This window comes from Cataglyphis hispanica, chromosome 10 (genome assembly GCF_021464435.1).
Source record: "Cataglyphis hispanica isolate Lineage 1 chromosome 10, ULB_Chis1_1.0, whole genome shotgun sequence".
Taxonomy (NCBI): Eukaryota; Metazoa; Arthropoda; class Insecta; order Hymenoptera; family Formicidae; genus Cataglyphis; species Cataglyphis hispanica.
The window spans coordinates 1,098,614-1,113,790 of NC_065963.1; the positions used below are offsets into that span (position 1 = coordinate 1,098,614).

Consider the following 15,177-nt stretch of genomic DNA (forward strand, 5'->3'; position numbering starts at 1 on the left):
TTCTTAATTCATCACACATTTTTATGTACAACAAATAGATATTAGATTTATATACAAAAAATAGACAGAAACAAAAAATTAAAGAAGAATGAATAAAAAAAAGATAAGCAATAAAAAAGAAGAAACGGAAATAATATAAAAATAAATATAGATATTTCTAATAATCGGGACTTACAATCACAATTGCTTCAGTTTCTTGGATACCAAGATTTTACAAGACACGTATATAAAAATACATTGACTCACAAAAAGCAACAAGATTACAGAAGCGTCGTAAAACATTAGCAGTACAACGTATAAAACAAATGCACGGCACACAAAATAAATGAAATAATACCGAGCTTCAGTTCGCTGTGAAACATTAATGCGACACAACGTAAATCATTATGTCCCGTAAGTAGTAAATCAAATTATTATTATGTGTATTTCTTAAAAAAGATTAATATTTAATTTTTATTTTCTCCTTTCTCTCATATAATATATCTTTTATTCTTATAGAAGAAATAAATGAAGATGCTGCAAATATGCAACAGTTGATGCAACAACTGTTGCATCAACAAAAATTGCAGGAAGAGAGGCAACAACTGTTGCATCAACAATTGCAATATATACAAGAACAACAGCAGCAGCAGCAGCGGTAGCTGCTGCAAGAGAAAAATGGTATATTTTTTTTTATTGAAATATTAATAAATACGCATAGTGTTATATTATCATTCATTGTTTATTAATTATCTGTATATATCTCTATTTTTTCAGATATTCATAAAAAAAGAGCAGGAGGCCGAACCCGCGCCCGTTGGTACCATCAAGCATGCCACCAGCGTGGTGGCCGAGGACGAGGCGGCCCTGGCGGCCGAGGAAGAGGCGGCCGTGAAAATACGTGGAGCCGTCCCACAATAAATAAAAATTATTTTTTTAATTAATAATTTTTGTAATAAATAATATAATAAAAATTAATTTAAAACAATATATAATTGGGGAATAATTATTTAAAAATTTTTTTCCTTTGTATAAAATAGAGCATATTATATAATGTGGTATGATATAGCTACAGGCAGAAGATCCATGTTAAAAAAATCTAACGCGCCATTGGTGATACCTCATCTAGGTGGTGTGGAAAATCACCACATTGTTTTATTCATTATTGTTTGATAACACATTATTGTTTGACAGAAACGTATATATGTGGTCCATATATACGTTTATTTGCATAATTTCTCATACAATATAATATGTGACTTTTTGTTGTTTCCACAAGGATCGGATATCCCTTCTTTCAGATCATTTGAGATGCCTTTTTATGTAGATTAAAAACTTCAAGTAATTTATAATATACGTATCTTTAATCATAATTTTATATATAATAACTATAATATTATATATAATATTATATATAATAACTATATATATAATATAATAAATAATATATCTCATAATATAATAAATAATATATCTCATACAAAAAAGCTGAAAAAAACATTTAACGCATAGCAAGAAGCGAAAATCGAGAAGCAAGCAGCGTCGCGCGTCACGTGCGGCCCGATCTTCGTTGCCGGCGCGGTAAGAAGCAGAGAGACAGAAAACGGTATATCTATCCTCTTCTACTGTCCGAAGTCAACCGAAGCGCCGAGCTCACACGTACGCGGTTTGCGCTTGTATGCGCTATCCCTTCCACTACGGTTGCATGTTACTAGCGTGGGCATTCTGGCATCACTGCTTTGGCTCGAAACGCCATCAAAATCCCACTTGCAAATTAATGTAAAGTCCATGGAACAATCTAAATTTTGTTTACAAACTTCTACTAATCTGGCACTTGTTAGACGCAAAAGTGCTTGCAGTATAATCGTACCGATATTCTCAGTTATTTTTATTGTATCTTTTGGTGGATAACATTCTAATTTTGCTTGTTGAATATTATAATAAGATACATATTGATTTGTGCCACTTTCAATACAAGTTTCTTTTAAATTTATATATTGTGATTTTGAAAGATTCAAACTGAGAAGATAGCTAAACGTTTTTCTTTCGAGGATAAAGATACATCTATTCGATTTTCACAGAAAGCTCTCATTCTTTTAAATTCATCTGGATTTTTTATAAGATAATCTAATATCTTTGCCATATCTTAATCATGATTTGCTAATTTTTGTTTGGTCGCAGGGAGAAGAAATTCAGTTGAATTAGAATCTTGTACATATTGCGTTTGTCTTCGTTTGTGTCTTTGGATACTATCACTGAAAGATTTCTGGTGAGATGTTGAACTAATGGACATAGATTCATCAGAATGCCCATGAATTAGTTCAACAGAAATTTTAAATTTTAATAAAATCTTAATAAATTTTATTAATACATCATTCATCATTCTTTTTTTCAAATTTTTTGTGTTTTATTCGATTTCTGCCATCGAGAATAAGCATTACTGCAAAACGACCGTAAGCAAATTTTCAATTGACTTTCAGATTTTTCAGATAATTTAATATCTAATTTTTTTATAACAAAATCGTACAATTGTTCTTGATACATTTGTGCTTCCATTAATTTATCATTCTGTGTGAAAGTGTTCGGTGAAAATGGTATTAAGTGAAGAACAACTATCTCTCTTGTTAATTTGGAATTTCTCTCGTTATTTTGGAACGATGCATCCCCCCCATTGTTCCCGACACGTCGCCCGTCGGAAGTCCGCCGTCTGGCGAACACCAGCCGAGCAAAGACAGAGGCGCTTAGCGCCCTATTTTTGATAATAATAAACACGGCCGGTAAATAAACAACCGACCGCCGAGCAGCCCTAAACGCTCCCGAAAAGCGCCGAGCGCTCCAGCTAAAAATCCCGCGCCGTTTCTCCACCCCGAGGGGGACATTAAACAACGCGTGCCGTAACCGATAGGTATAAAAAGCCCAACAGATCGCAGAGCTGTACCAGATCAGTGCCTGATTCCACTCGAGCAGTACGCACGAGACAATTCCAGAAACCGCTCCAAAACCGTCAAAAGACAGGGAATCGGAGGTTGACGTGTTCGTAGCCTCCGTCGAGAATTCTCGACTATCTGCTCCAGAGACGACTCCTGTCACGAAACCTCTGTAGAGACCGAGAGTGGACGAGTTCGCCGCTCTCCTCGAGTATTCTCGAGCTTTACGGTTCTCACATCCGACCGTCCGAACTCTGCGCAACGACGCATCCCACGAACCTTTCTCTGAGAACACGCGCCGCGTCACCGATACCGACGCTTACACCAACTGCAGGTCGCTGTCCTGCAGTTCGCGCCGACCACCCGGCAAAATATTGTACGCGCCTTCGCGCCTGCTTGTAAATCTATCGCACCGCAAAATATCGAATATAATCTCGCATAGATCACTCGCAAAAATACAGTATAACGGCATCACCGCCCGCACCACCGCGTGCTTCGCGCTCGTAAGCACACACTGACAACACGCGCCCGCCTTAGCGCGCGCGCCTCGCGCCACAAGCAGGCACTGGCAAACACACGCCCGTCTTACCGCACGCGCCACGAGCCGGGCCCTTTAACAAGACGCACAAAAACACCGTCTAGACCGGCGTCACAACATAGCGAATACTATAAACATATATCATTGTAACAGCTGACCATTGCCACCGAGAGGCAAATAAACGACGTATCTTTTACCTATCGTCTCATAATTGTGTTTCGACCCTTCACGAATCCTGATTCCGATTGCGCTGTCCGCGCACGCGAAACCGCTCGTAAAGCGGCCCGTTACAATTTCATTTTTTAATATAAAATCATTTCCAGTACAATGTTCACATGATTCATTGTATGATTGATATCAATGTGAAAATATACAATATTTAATAAATTATTAAGATTATAACTTTTGTTCTTCAAATTATTAATAAGAATCGAAATAATATTATTATTAACAATAGTTTTTGTATTAGCAAGAGACACGGTAGTGTCTCGCGCCAAGATAGCGAGGCATACCGTTTATTTATATGTGAGTCAGTCAGTTGCAAGTACCTCATAATTACGGTTCTCAGTAACGGCTGGGCCGATCGAGTTTTTAATAGGCTTAATGGATAGCTTGGGTCTTAATTATATAACGAAAATGTCTTTATTTTTGCTCTACATGATCTACGATCAAAGATATTACGATGCAAAATTTCATTTGTGAAAATTTTATTTAAGAAAAGTCCATGTCATTATCATCGTTATAATCGATATATATAATATAATATAAATAAAACATCAAGTCCTTTTATGTTTTCGATGAAAGATTGCGTTGTTCTAAGTTATATTAGCAACGCTCTACAGTTAGCGATTGATTGATTGAAAAATTACCATGGTAACTGCATCTAAACTAAAAGCCTACATTTGTGTAAGTCTGAATTGAATCTGGTCATAGTTCCTTTTTATTGGTTGAAACAAAGTTTAGAAAAACATGGTAGAATAGAAATTGTTAGGGAAAACATAATTAAAAAAAAAAAAATAAAATTACAAACAATTTATATTAATTTATAAAAAAATTACGAATAGCTTGTACTTTTTTATAAATTTTTAAATTAAAGAATAAAAAAGATTAACTTAAATATAACAATAATATAACTATATTCAATATAATATTTTAAGAATACTCAATAATAATATAAGGATATTATAAAATTATAAACTATATAATAAAAATATAAATTTTTTAACTTTTTAACTTTATTTTGTAGCAGTCGGTTTTTCCGAGCGCTGTCGCGGGATAGTTCGGCCGAGATCAGGGCTCGGAAGGGTAGCAAATACGAAATGCGAGTGTTTATATAAATAAATAGTTGTCTTTATTCGAGTAGTGGTTTACAGAGTGTATGGGTGTATGATTGTGCGCGAATGAATCTGTACGTGTATGTGTGTACGCGAATAAATGAGTGTATATGTGAGCGGCGCGGGCGGGTGCCCGTGCGAGATTCCGCGTGTTATAAACGGCGTGTACAGATACACCTCGGAGGTGCGTTCGGGTGCGTGACGAGCTCGGGTGCACGCCTAGAATGTACCCGGACAGTGCGCAAGAATCGATGCTCGCAATCGATAGGAGGTGTCACCCGTCGGATAGATAGCGCGAGGGCGCGCGGTAATGTCTCCGCGAGGGGCGGGAGCCTCGCAGCTTGACGAATCGTGTGCTGATAATTTCGGTGCGTAGAGCGGTCTTACGGCCCTCGGCGTGCGGTTTCAGTCGCCGTAATAATGGCTAGTCTCGGTCGGCCTGTGACGGCTCGCGAGATACCTCGGGATGATTCGAGATCAGCGGGAGCGGTTCGCGGTCGGAATAGGAGCGTCCGGCAGACGGGAATATCCGTCGGTGGCGGGTAAATTCCCACCGCTAGAAATATTGCCGGACGATCGGAAGTTCGGTCGGAAACGCTTTGCTTGCGGGATGCTGGGAAAGCCCAGCAGAGGCGGAGTACTCCCAACCTCGATTTCGCTTTTCAAGCGTGCGGATTTTTCAGGATGCTCTGAGCGCCGTACTGACTTCAAAGCGGTGGAGAAGATTCTGATCTTTTTACCGGGTGAAGCGCTTATTTATACCCGGTATCGGCGGTATCGCGTCGGCGCGATAATTGTTTGTTAAATAATTCGGTTGAGCCCGTTCGCGGCTCGGGAATATTCGGAAACGGTCGGAGCGGTTTCCCGAGCGTGCGACTCGTGCTCCGGTACAATATGCCAACCCGGTGGTATAAACGTAAACATATACAAATATCAACAAAATATTTATGCTCGCTCACCGGTTTAAATACAAAGGGGCGCATAGCGCCTTCGCTTTACGGTCCCGTGACGGCTGGGTGTGGGACGGCGGTCTTTTACGCGCGCTGGCCCGACCGATGATCGTCGGGCGGTGGCGTCCGGCGGGTGGACGGCCGGGTAACGATGTACGCATCATTACAATTTAATTATAGAATGTATGGTCATTATTTTGCTATTGTATATTGTATAAACAAAAAGAATTGTCGTATTTTGATGACAAAAAATGATATTCCTAAAAAAATTACCTTTTAAAAACAAAAAACGTTAAAAAAAGGCGCCAAGTACACGCGCTGTGAAAAAATATTATATTTAAATAATAACATTTTAAATAAATATACTTTTGTATAAAATAATTATTTAAATTTCCTATAAAAATAATGATATCAAAAAATGCGTCAAAAGCATAAAAATTTATGCTATAAAATATTTTTATTTTATTGTTTCCAATATTAAGAAAAATAATATTTAATAAATTGCATTATAATTAAAGTAATAGTACAGCTAAAATAAAAGTTATTTTCTAAATAACTAAATGCACAATATACGCATCTAAAGCTGTGAATATAATTATTGAAAGAAAATTTCTCATAAATTCTAAATCGCATAAGACAAATTTACACTAAAGCAAGGTATAAAAACTTGGCACGTCCGGGTCGCATTAAAACGTGTACATTTTACAAATATGTACATTATTTTGATAATTTTAATATAATATATGTAGATAATATAAATGTAAATATATTTATAAATTACGTATATTGTAAATTTGTATATATGCTATTTGTATAAAACTTAATAAAATTTAATATATAAATATTCAATATAATAATATTTTTATCATATGATTGATGCAACTAATTTTCACATAATATGAAATGTTGTACAACACAAATAAATTTAAGACAATATGTTTTAATGCGACCCGGGCACGCCAAGTTTTCATACCTTGCTTTGATGTAAGTTTATGCGATTTAGAATTTATGAAAAATTTTCTTTCAATAATTATATCCCAAAGCCTTAGATGCATACATTGTGCATTTAATTATTTAGAAAATAACTTTTATTTTAGCTATACTACTACTTCAATTATAATGCGATTTATTAAATATAATTTTTCTTAATATTGGAAACAATAAAATAAAAATATTTTATAATATAAATTTTTATGCTTTTGGCGCAATTGTTGATATCATTATTTTTATAGGAAATTTAAATAATTATTTTATACAAAAGTATATTTATTTTAAATGTTATTATTTAAATATAATATTTTTTTCACATAGCGCGTGTACTTTTTCTACCTTTTTTTACCTTTTTTTTAAAAAAGGTAATTTTTTTAGGTTAGCCAATTACCCCAATCACTATACTTTTGTATATGAGCTTTAAATTAATCAAACTTTTTAATTATGAATTTATTATTAAATGTCGTTTGATATCTAAACATCCGTAGTACAGCTTAAATCAACAATATTTATTTTATTTATTAAACAATGCGAATATTCATCAGTTAAGTTGTGGAATTTATCATAAAATGAACATAACCAATCTGCGAGTTCGTTATACCGCAGTAGAATATTTAGAAAAGTGTCGAAAGAATAGTTGCAATCTAATTTGAGTACAATATTTGCCACACTTTGAAACACAAAACAATATTGGCGTAAACTAGAAGAAGCTATTTAAATTATAGGACGCTGCATTATGCATTATGCGACATGATTTTTAACATTAAGTTCAAGTGAGTGATTGTAGGAAGATTTAGGTGAATATATTCATGAGATAAATGAATGGTACTTGATACTTCCTTACGTATTAGCATATTTGTTGCTAGAGAGTATCAACATCCAAGCATCTCAATAGTAAATTTCGGGCAATACTTGATTTCATTAGCTCTAAAAATTATCCAATTAGAAAAGTAACGCACTATTTCTGGTGACAAGAATACCAAGATAGAACTATACAGCATTATATTTTTATTTATTAATATGGATTAAAAATATATTGATTTTCGTTGAATCAATAATTAAAGAAAACACTAAATTTATTTTATAATGTAAAATGTTGGCTCAAAATATTTCACCATTATTGTACAAGCGTGTTAATACGCATCGGTAATATATACAGGGTGTATCAAAATAAGTGTAGTGTCCTTAAAGAATCGTATTCCTGAATGAATTCTAAAACAATTTTTCCTTTACAAAAATTTGATCTGAAGCTTAGTTTTTAAATTATAAAAGGAAATAGTTAGCGAATTACGGGACGGGTACATATGGTAGGCAGGGGCAGCGCAACTTACCATTCAATGCAGGCGCTTACGCGAGGCGCTCGCTACAGCTGACTCGAGCGCTACTCATCCCGTAAATCGCTCACTATTTCCTTTTATAATTTAAAAACTAAGCTTCAGACGAAATTTTCGTAAAGGAAAAATGATCTTAGAAATCATTCAAGAATACGATCCTTTAAAAATGAACGATTGTTCTAAATCACCCCGCTACAGCGCTCGATCAGCTGTTTGCTATACGCTGAGTGTGTGTGTGTGTGTGTGTGTGTGTGTGTGTGTGTGTGTGTGTGTGTGCGTGCGTGCGCTTGTGCGTGCGTGCGTGCGTGCGCTTGTGCGTGCGTGCGTGCGTGCGTGGATGCGTGTGTGTGTGTGTGTGTGTGTGTGTCTATGTATGAGAACGTGTATGCGTATTACATGCATACATACACGTTTACACACATACACACACAACACACACACACACACTCTCTCTCTCTCTCTCTCTCTCTCTCTCTCTCTCTTACTCACTCACTCTTTCTCACTCTCTAATGCTGTTTGCTTGCACGCTCGCTCGCTCACTCATTCATTCGCCCTCCCACTCGTTCACTCACACACTTATTCTTAACTTGTAGAGATTCTTCATACATAAAATAATTAAACAAATAATTATTGCACGGCCGCGTACAGCACGAGTTTTTTATCGATTATTTTGTATCGATACTTTTACACTTTTACACTCACGCACTGAATCGATAAATTGATTAACGATTATAACGATTATGATGATCGCGATTATTCACAATGTATCACTATCGATTCACTCAATCACTTGAAAAAACGCGTTATACGTGTACGTATTATTTAACACGGAGAGCGCGCGACAACACAAGCAGATTATTTCGATACTAGCGGTGTTTGCAATCGACAGCGGGCTTTTGCTTTTGTGATCTTTTTTATTGAATCTTTCGAGAGTACTGGATATTTACAAAGTCCATAATATTTCCGTGCCCTGTTTTTCCCTCGTATTGATGTGAAGAGAACATTTTACCTTGGCTTTTTTCATGTCACTTCGGGTCCAGCTTCCATCCTCCCAACACAGAGGGGAAAATGCAGTGTTAGGTTGTTTCAGTTTTTAGTGGTTTTCCATAAGGTCGTTACAATAGAATCTAGATTTTGCAAGTACTTTTATACGCTGAAATTTCTTTCTGCGTTGAGGAGTCGTTTGAGTTCTTTTGTAACGCGATTTAAACGAGTTTTATGGAGATATCTGGTTAGCCATTATTTCCGAATGCTTCTTTTTCTGACATTTTTTCTAGAATTGTTTTAGTGAATTTAGTGAATTTTAGTGAATTTGTTTTAGTGAATTTTACCTTGGTTTTACTGGTTTCATACATTGGGATAGACTTTCAAGCGGCCTTTTAAACTGACATGTTAAAGTCTTCAATAGTGCTAACTATTCTCTGTCTACTCCTCTGTCTTCGATGATATATTATTGAATGATGCGTTAAGATCCCGAAAGAACAACCAATCTGTTTTTGTATTGTGAAGCGTGCATATCATTAATTATTATTTCACTAGTTATTATTATTAATATTGAAGTATGATCTGAAGGTAATTCCAGGCTTTAAATTAAAGTTCGATTTTTTTACATTTCATATAGTTTTTAGAAATGCCTTTTGTAATGCAAAAGTCTATTAAGTCAGGAAGTTTTGCTCTGTCTATAGGCCAGTATGTTGCATGTCCTGAGGATACAATTGAGCCCTAAAGTTTCTTGAATAATTCTCTTCCTTTAGATTGTGAAGGTTCGACCTCTCCAATGAGTATGATTGGCGTTGTAATCACCAATAAACCAATTTTTTAGAGATTTGAAAAATTTTGTCTTCTTCTTTAAATATTGTGTTTCGGGAAACAGCATGCAGCTATAATAGTTATAGGACTAAACCAGTCTTCTACAATTATACTTCTATAATTAGTTTGAATTTGTTCCTCACGTGTGGAGTTATAATAAAGAGGAAATTGCAGACTTACGATCGTTAACCGAAATTACTTTGGCAATCGAGTTATGCGTCGAAATTGTTTTATTATTATCAGACAAAACCATTGCAACAGTATTGTTTGAGCCTTTATCTTCCTTTACTACTGACACCATGGTCTCTGTTGAAGGTTGACTGCATTGGGATTTCTTCTCCTTTTTCTTTAATTTGAAGCCATCCTCTCCGGAATAATTATTCTTATGATAATAAGTGTAGAAACACTCCTTATTAACTTCAGCACGTTGCTCTTTTTTGTTATCTAATTTTTCGAAGAGTAGATAGTTGCTGTTGTCCCTGAAGTTTCCAAACTTTATTTTCATTGTAAATGACTTGTGGATCATCGATATCTTTTTTAAAAATTGATCGAGAGAATTTGTTTTTAGTGATGTAGCTGTAGCGTGTAAAGCAAAACTACCTATTCCTATGGTTATAAACTGAATGGAGTCTGCGGCCGACAACTTGAGATTCCTCATTCATTTTATTCATGGCGTATTCTTGAAAACTTTCCTTGGAAAATCCATTTTCTGGCTTCAACTTTTTGAATAACTTCACTGAAAAGAGAAAATTTTTTCTTTAAAAGACTTCCATGAATCATTTATAGGACCAGAACTTAAATCGAATTATCTTCGAGCTGTTTTTGATAATTTAAAAGTAGCTGCAATCAGCATTACAACGGATGAGAGTCTATGAAGTTCCACTTTCAATCATTTCTTTCCAGAGCTCTACGTCATTTTTAGTATTGTTAAAGTATAGAATCTGCGCACTCAGAAATTTAACAGCGTTGGCTGACATTGATGGAAAAAATCTCCTTATGCCCTCTCTTGCTGTTCTATTTCTTGTGATGAGACGACAGGAATTTCATATTCTAAATGAACTTGAGAAGATCTCTGATTAATTGTTATAGTGCTCACTAATTTATTAATCAATTCCTGCTGCATTCGCATTGACTTTTATCATAGAACAGAATTGTGGCATATCTGATAGATAATTTGTATTGAGCATCTGAACATACGGTATATACCGGCATATATGGTAGTTGTTTTTGTTATAACTGTATCAGAATAAGCTTGTTCAATTCGCTGCTATCTTGATTAATATAAAAAATTATATTTAAAAAACAAGAAAAGAGGCACTATGATTTAATACCATATAGTAAAAGTTTAAATACCACTAAAAATTATTCTGATAATATTATAAATGTTTTAAACCACACAAATCAAATGCGAAAAACTATTTAAACAAAATATTTCATAGAATGCAAACATTTTCTGCGCAGAATTACTCGACACACATTGCGCGCAGCGAGATACCTGTTGTCTGTGCCAATATAGATGCCGAAGAATTCGAGACAAAGCACGTACATCGGACAAAGAGATGACATCATCCGTTTTCTTTATTGCAGAATGACTATTTTTATACTTTATAATGAAATCTTATCAGAAAAACAAAAGATCCTATTGTTGAGGCTGTAAAGGAGTCTCACGAATTCTATCTGTTAAACCCCTCTAAGTGTTAGATCGGGGTTAGCTCAGAAGGATCTTCTGGTTGAAAATATATTCGAATAAAATATATTGAATAATCACAACACTTGTAGAGTTAATGTATAATAGGGTTAATGTATAAATATATACAGGGTGTCATTTTAATCAATACACGCAAATATCTCGTAAAGTAAGCAAGGAAAAAAATATTTTAGACAAAAGTTGTAGGGTTTAGAGGGGAGCACCTGATGATGACCTTGACCCTGACTTTGGAGTCAAATTTAGGGGTCATTTTAAGATCAAATTGATCTTATCTTAATGGAACAACCATATCATATTCTTGTAGCTGGCGTCAAAATCTTTTCAAAACAATTTAATAAAATATTTTTTTATAAAGTACTTTTTGAGTTATGAGACTTGAAAAATCGTATGCTGCGCATATATAGCAGACATGAGGCGCCAGCAAGTACCAGCAGTTCAATGGCGTTATCGCTACGCAGCGCAACATACAATCATTTTCTCGCAAAATTCAGCTTGGAGATTATAATTATGACATTCCTAATCAAACCGAGTTTTCTAAAATTACGTTTTATGTTAATTTTATGTGTACTTATGATTACATATTCATTTAAATGAGAAATTCGATGCTTAATTTATTCCAGCACTAAAGAAAGATGTTTTTCAGCAACACACTCATAGGTCATCTGAACGCATTCGTTTTTAATTCTAAAAAGCGGTAAACTGTCTAATTTCACTTTTTGAAAACTGATTCCCTTTTTGAAAATTGATATTGCTTTCAATTACATCGCGATATTCCTAACTAATATAAGCAAGTTTTGTTTCCAAACTATTCTATCAAATTTTAGACAGGGCAGATTATATACTCTTTTAAAAATCAATATTTTACTATTATTTTACTTTTGAGAGGATTTTTTGGCAATTACCGTGAAGTTGAGAGACTTTACCGAAATCGGTACCCAAGCAGACGACATCCGAATGCTTCTATCATTTAGACTTAAAATTAGAGCCCAACAGGGTCAGTTGGCCCATCATCGCGTTAAACGTGATTATGATATTGATGATATGTGTGTCTTAGAGGCTGTCAACATTAATCCTCATATTAGTACTCGTGAAATAGCAAGACAAATAAATATATCTCAGAGAACGGTTGAAAATTTTGAGGAAAAATTCGTATCATCCATATCATATCATACTAGTGCAGTTTTTAACTCCAAATGATATGCGACAGCGTGTACTGTTTGTCAATGGGCTGAAAGGATGATTGTGCGTGATGCAGATTTTTTCAAATATGTTCTCTTCTCTAATGAATCGACATTTAAAAATACTGGAGATTTAAACATACATAAATGTCATTATTGGTTAGATGGTATAGGCAATTAGATAATCAACATCGTTGGAGTAATATTTTAGTGTGAAATTGTCAATGGTTATCTAATTGGTCGTATATTTTTTTTATGAAAATGTGAACAGACATAACTTTCTGGAGTTCTTCAGAGATCACTTACCCGCCTTACTCGAAGAAATCAATTTAGAGACAAGGCAAAAAATGTGGCTTCAACTGGATGGTGCAGCACTACATTAAAAACATAAAGCGTTAGTATTATAGTAAGAGAGACATTGTGATATTAGTATTATAGTAAGAGAGACATTGTGATAATAAGCAATTGTCCAGGAGGGCTATCCCGAGCAGGTGGTGATTCCTGAGCAGTTGAACTTGCTGCGGGTGGTGATTGTGGATGAGCTGGTGGGGATTGGAGAAGGTTCCCTGCCTCGCTTCTCGGGGATTGCGGTGCTGCGTAATGGCGCCGTAGTCATAAGAGCGGGGGAGGATGAGATGGCGCTCAATTGGCTTTCGGTATGAATTAGGGATATCTTTCTATGGGAGGGCGTCAAACTCAGGGTGGTGGGCTTGGATGCGCTTCAAAGGTGGCACAGAGCGGCTATCTGGGTTCCGGGAGTCTGCGACTGCGGTTCTAGGGCTGCTGGAGAGGCATCACCACGGCTATTTGGCAGGTTTTTGCCGAGAATGTTGGGGCTTTCCCAGAGGGGAGAAATTTTATTCTCGGTATCCCGAAGCTCAGCGTCTTTAAGCTGAAAGCACGGAATTTTAGGCTTAGCTATGAACTCGAGCAGATCACTGTGGGTCTTTTCGGAGCTCGTAGCGAAGCGATGGGGCAGGGAGAATTCCAGCCAACGTCAGACTCTCAATAAAGTGGGCATGGCGACGGTGGAATTTACTGAGATTAACTTGCACCATAGCAAGGGTGCCTCGGTTGTTCTGCCAGGAGCATGGCTGTGGCGGATATATGTATCACCCTGATCCAGGAACCCTGGGTTTAAAGGAGATGCATTAAAAGCATTGCGGTCTGTGGTAGACTTTTTAAGTCTCTCACAATGTCCAATCGCAGGACCGCAATTGCGGTAAAGGGATTGGAAGCGCAGCTCATGCCAGAGTTTTGTTCCAAGAATGTTGCGGCGATATTGGTGGATTTTCGCAGATCCAACACGGGTGAAATCATGAAGATAGTGATAAGCTCAGTGCACTTCCCGCATAAGGAGGGGGGCTCACTTCGGCCAGGTCCTGCGATCAGCTGGTGGAGTACTGTTAGGACAAGGGTGTCGCTGATTGTGAGGTGCGACGCTAATGCGCATCTCAATTTGGGGTAGCACCAATATCATCGATCGGAGCAGAAGGCTTCTAAAATACCTAGTAGTCATTGACCTGAAGATCCTGAACAAGGGTAACGAACCAACATTTCAGAAAATGCTTAGGAGTGCTTCTTGACTTCACCCTATGCACTAGGAATTTGCGGAGTTTGTCGGGTGGCAGATTTCATCCGAGTCTTCCATCTTTGACCACAGGCAGATTATCTTCAGACTCGCCAATGTAAAGCCGAGGCAATCTAGAGGCAATCTAGATATAGAAGAAATCCGAGAAGGACGAAATAGGACTCATTTCGAGAGGATCATTCCACTAAGATGATGGATGTGTAGCTTCCTTAAGAGGCACGAGACCTATGCCAATGTGAACCTCTGCGTGGAACATCTACAAAGAGATTTAGTAGGCAACTTCGAGAAGAACTCCAACGGTTCCGCTCTAATAAGAAAGTCTCTTGGTGGAGACCGGGACTGCAGAAGCTCAGAGAGGGAGCTCGGAGTGACTGGAACAGACCCAGGAACATGGGTCGTCCGCTCGACTGGGATCTCTATCGAAGGGACCAGAAGATCTATAGAAATTCTGTGATAGCCGGCAAGAGAAAAAGCTGGAGGAGGTTCTGTGAATCTATGGAAGAAATTCCGGAAGTCTCTAAAGCTCTGCAAAATTCAGGCAAGAAACCCGACCTACTCAAACCTACAGGAAATACACTTACCGGATAGGGGCATAGTTTACAGAGAACGATGTTTGGTTCATTTTCTGGAGACTAATTTTCCAGGCATCAGGAGAGGACCTTGACTCTGACGCTTAAACCGCGGAGCCTAAATTAAAGATCAAGGGTACGTGGCTGTGATTGAGAACTGTGGCTAGCATTGTAAAACCTGAGAGGGTAAAGTGGACCGTCAAAACCTTCAAACCATTCAAGTCCGCTGGACCAGATAGAATTTTTTTTCCGACGCTCCTACAAGAGAGA

General features: G+C 36.7%; 1 long non-coding RNA gene across 1 annotated transcript; it reads left to right on the forward strand.

Annotated features, from left to right (window-relative positions):
* The first annotated feature begins 255 nt into the window (after window positions 1–255).
* Window positions 256–883, forward strand: LOC126852309 (uncharacterized). The gene is made up of 3 exons (XR_007687812.1): window positions 256–393; window positions 499–660; window positions 757–883. It is a non-coding gene; the product is annotated as an uncharacterized LOC126852309 (long non-coding RNA).
* Window positions 884–15,177: the final 14,294 nt, after the last annotated feature.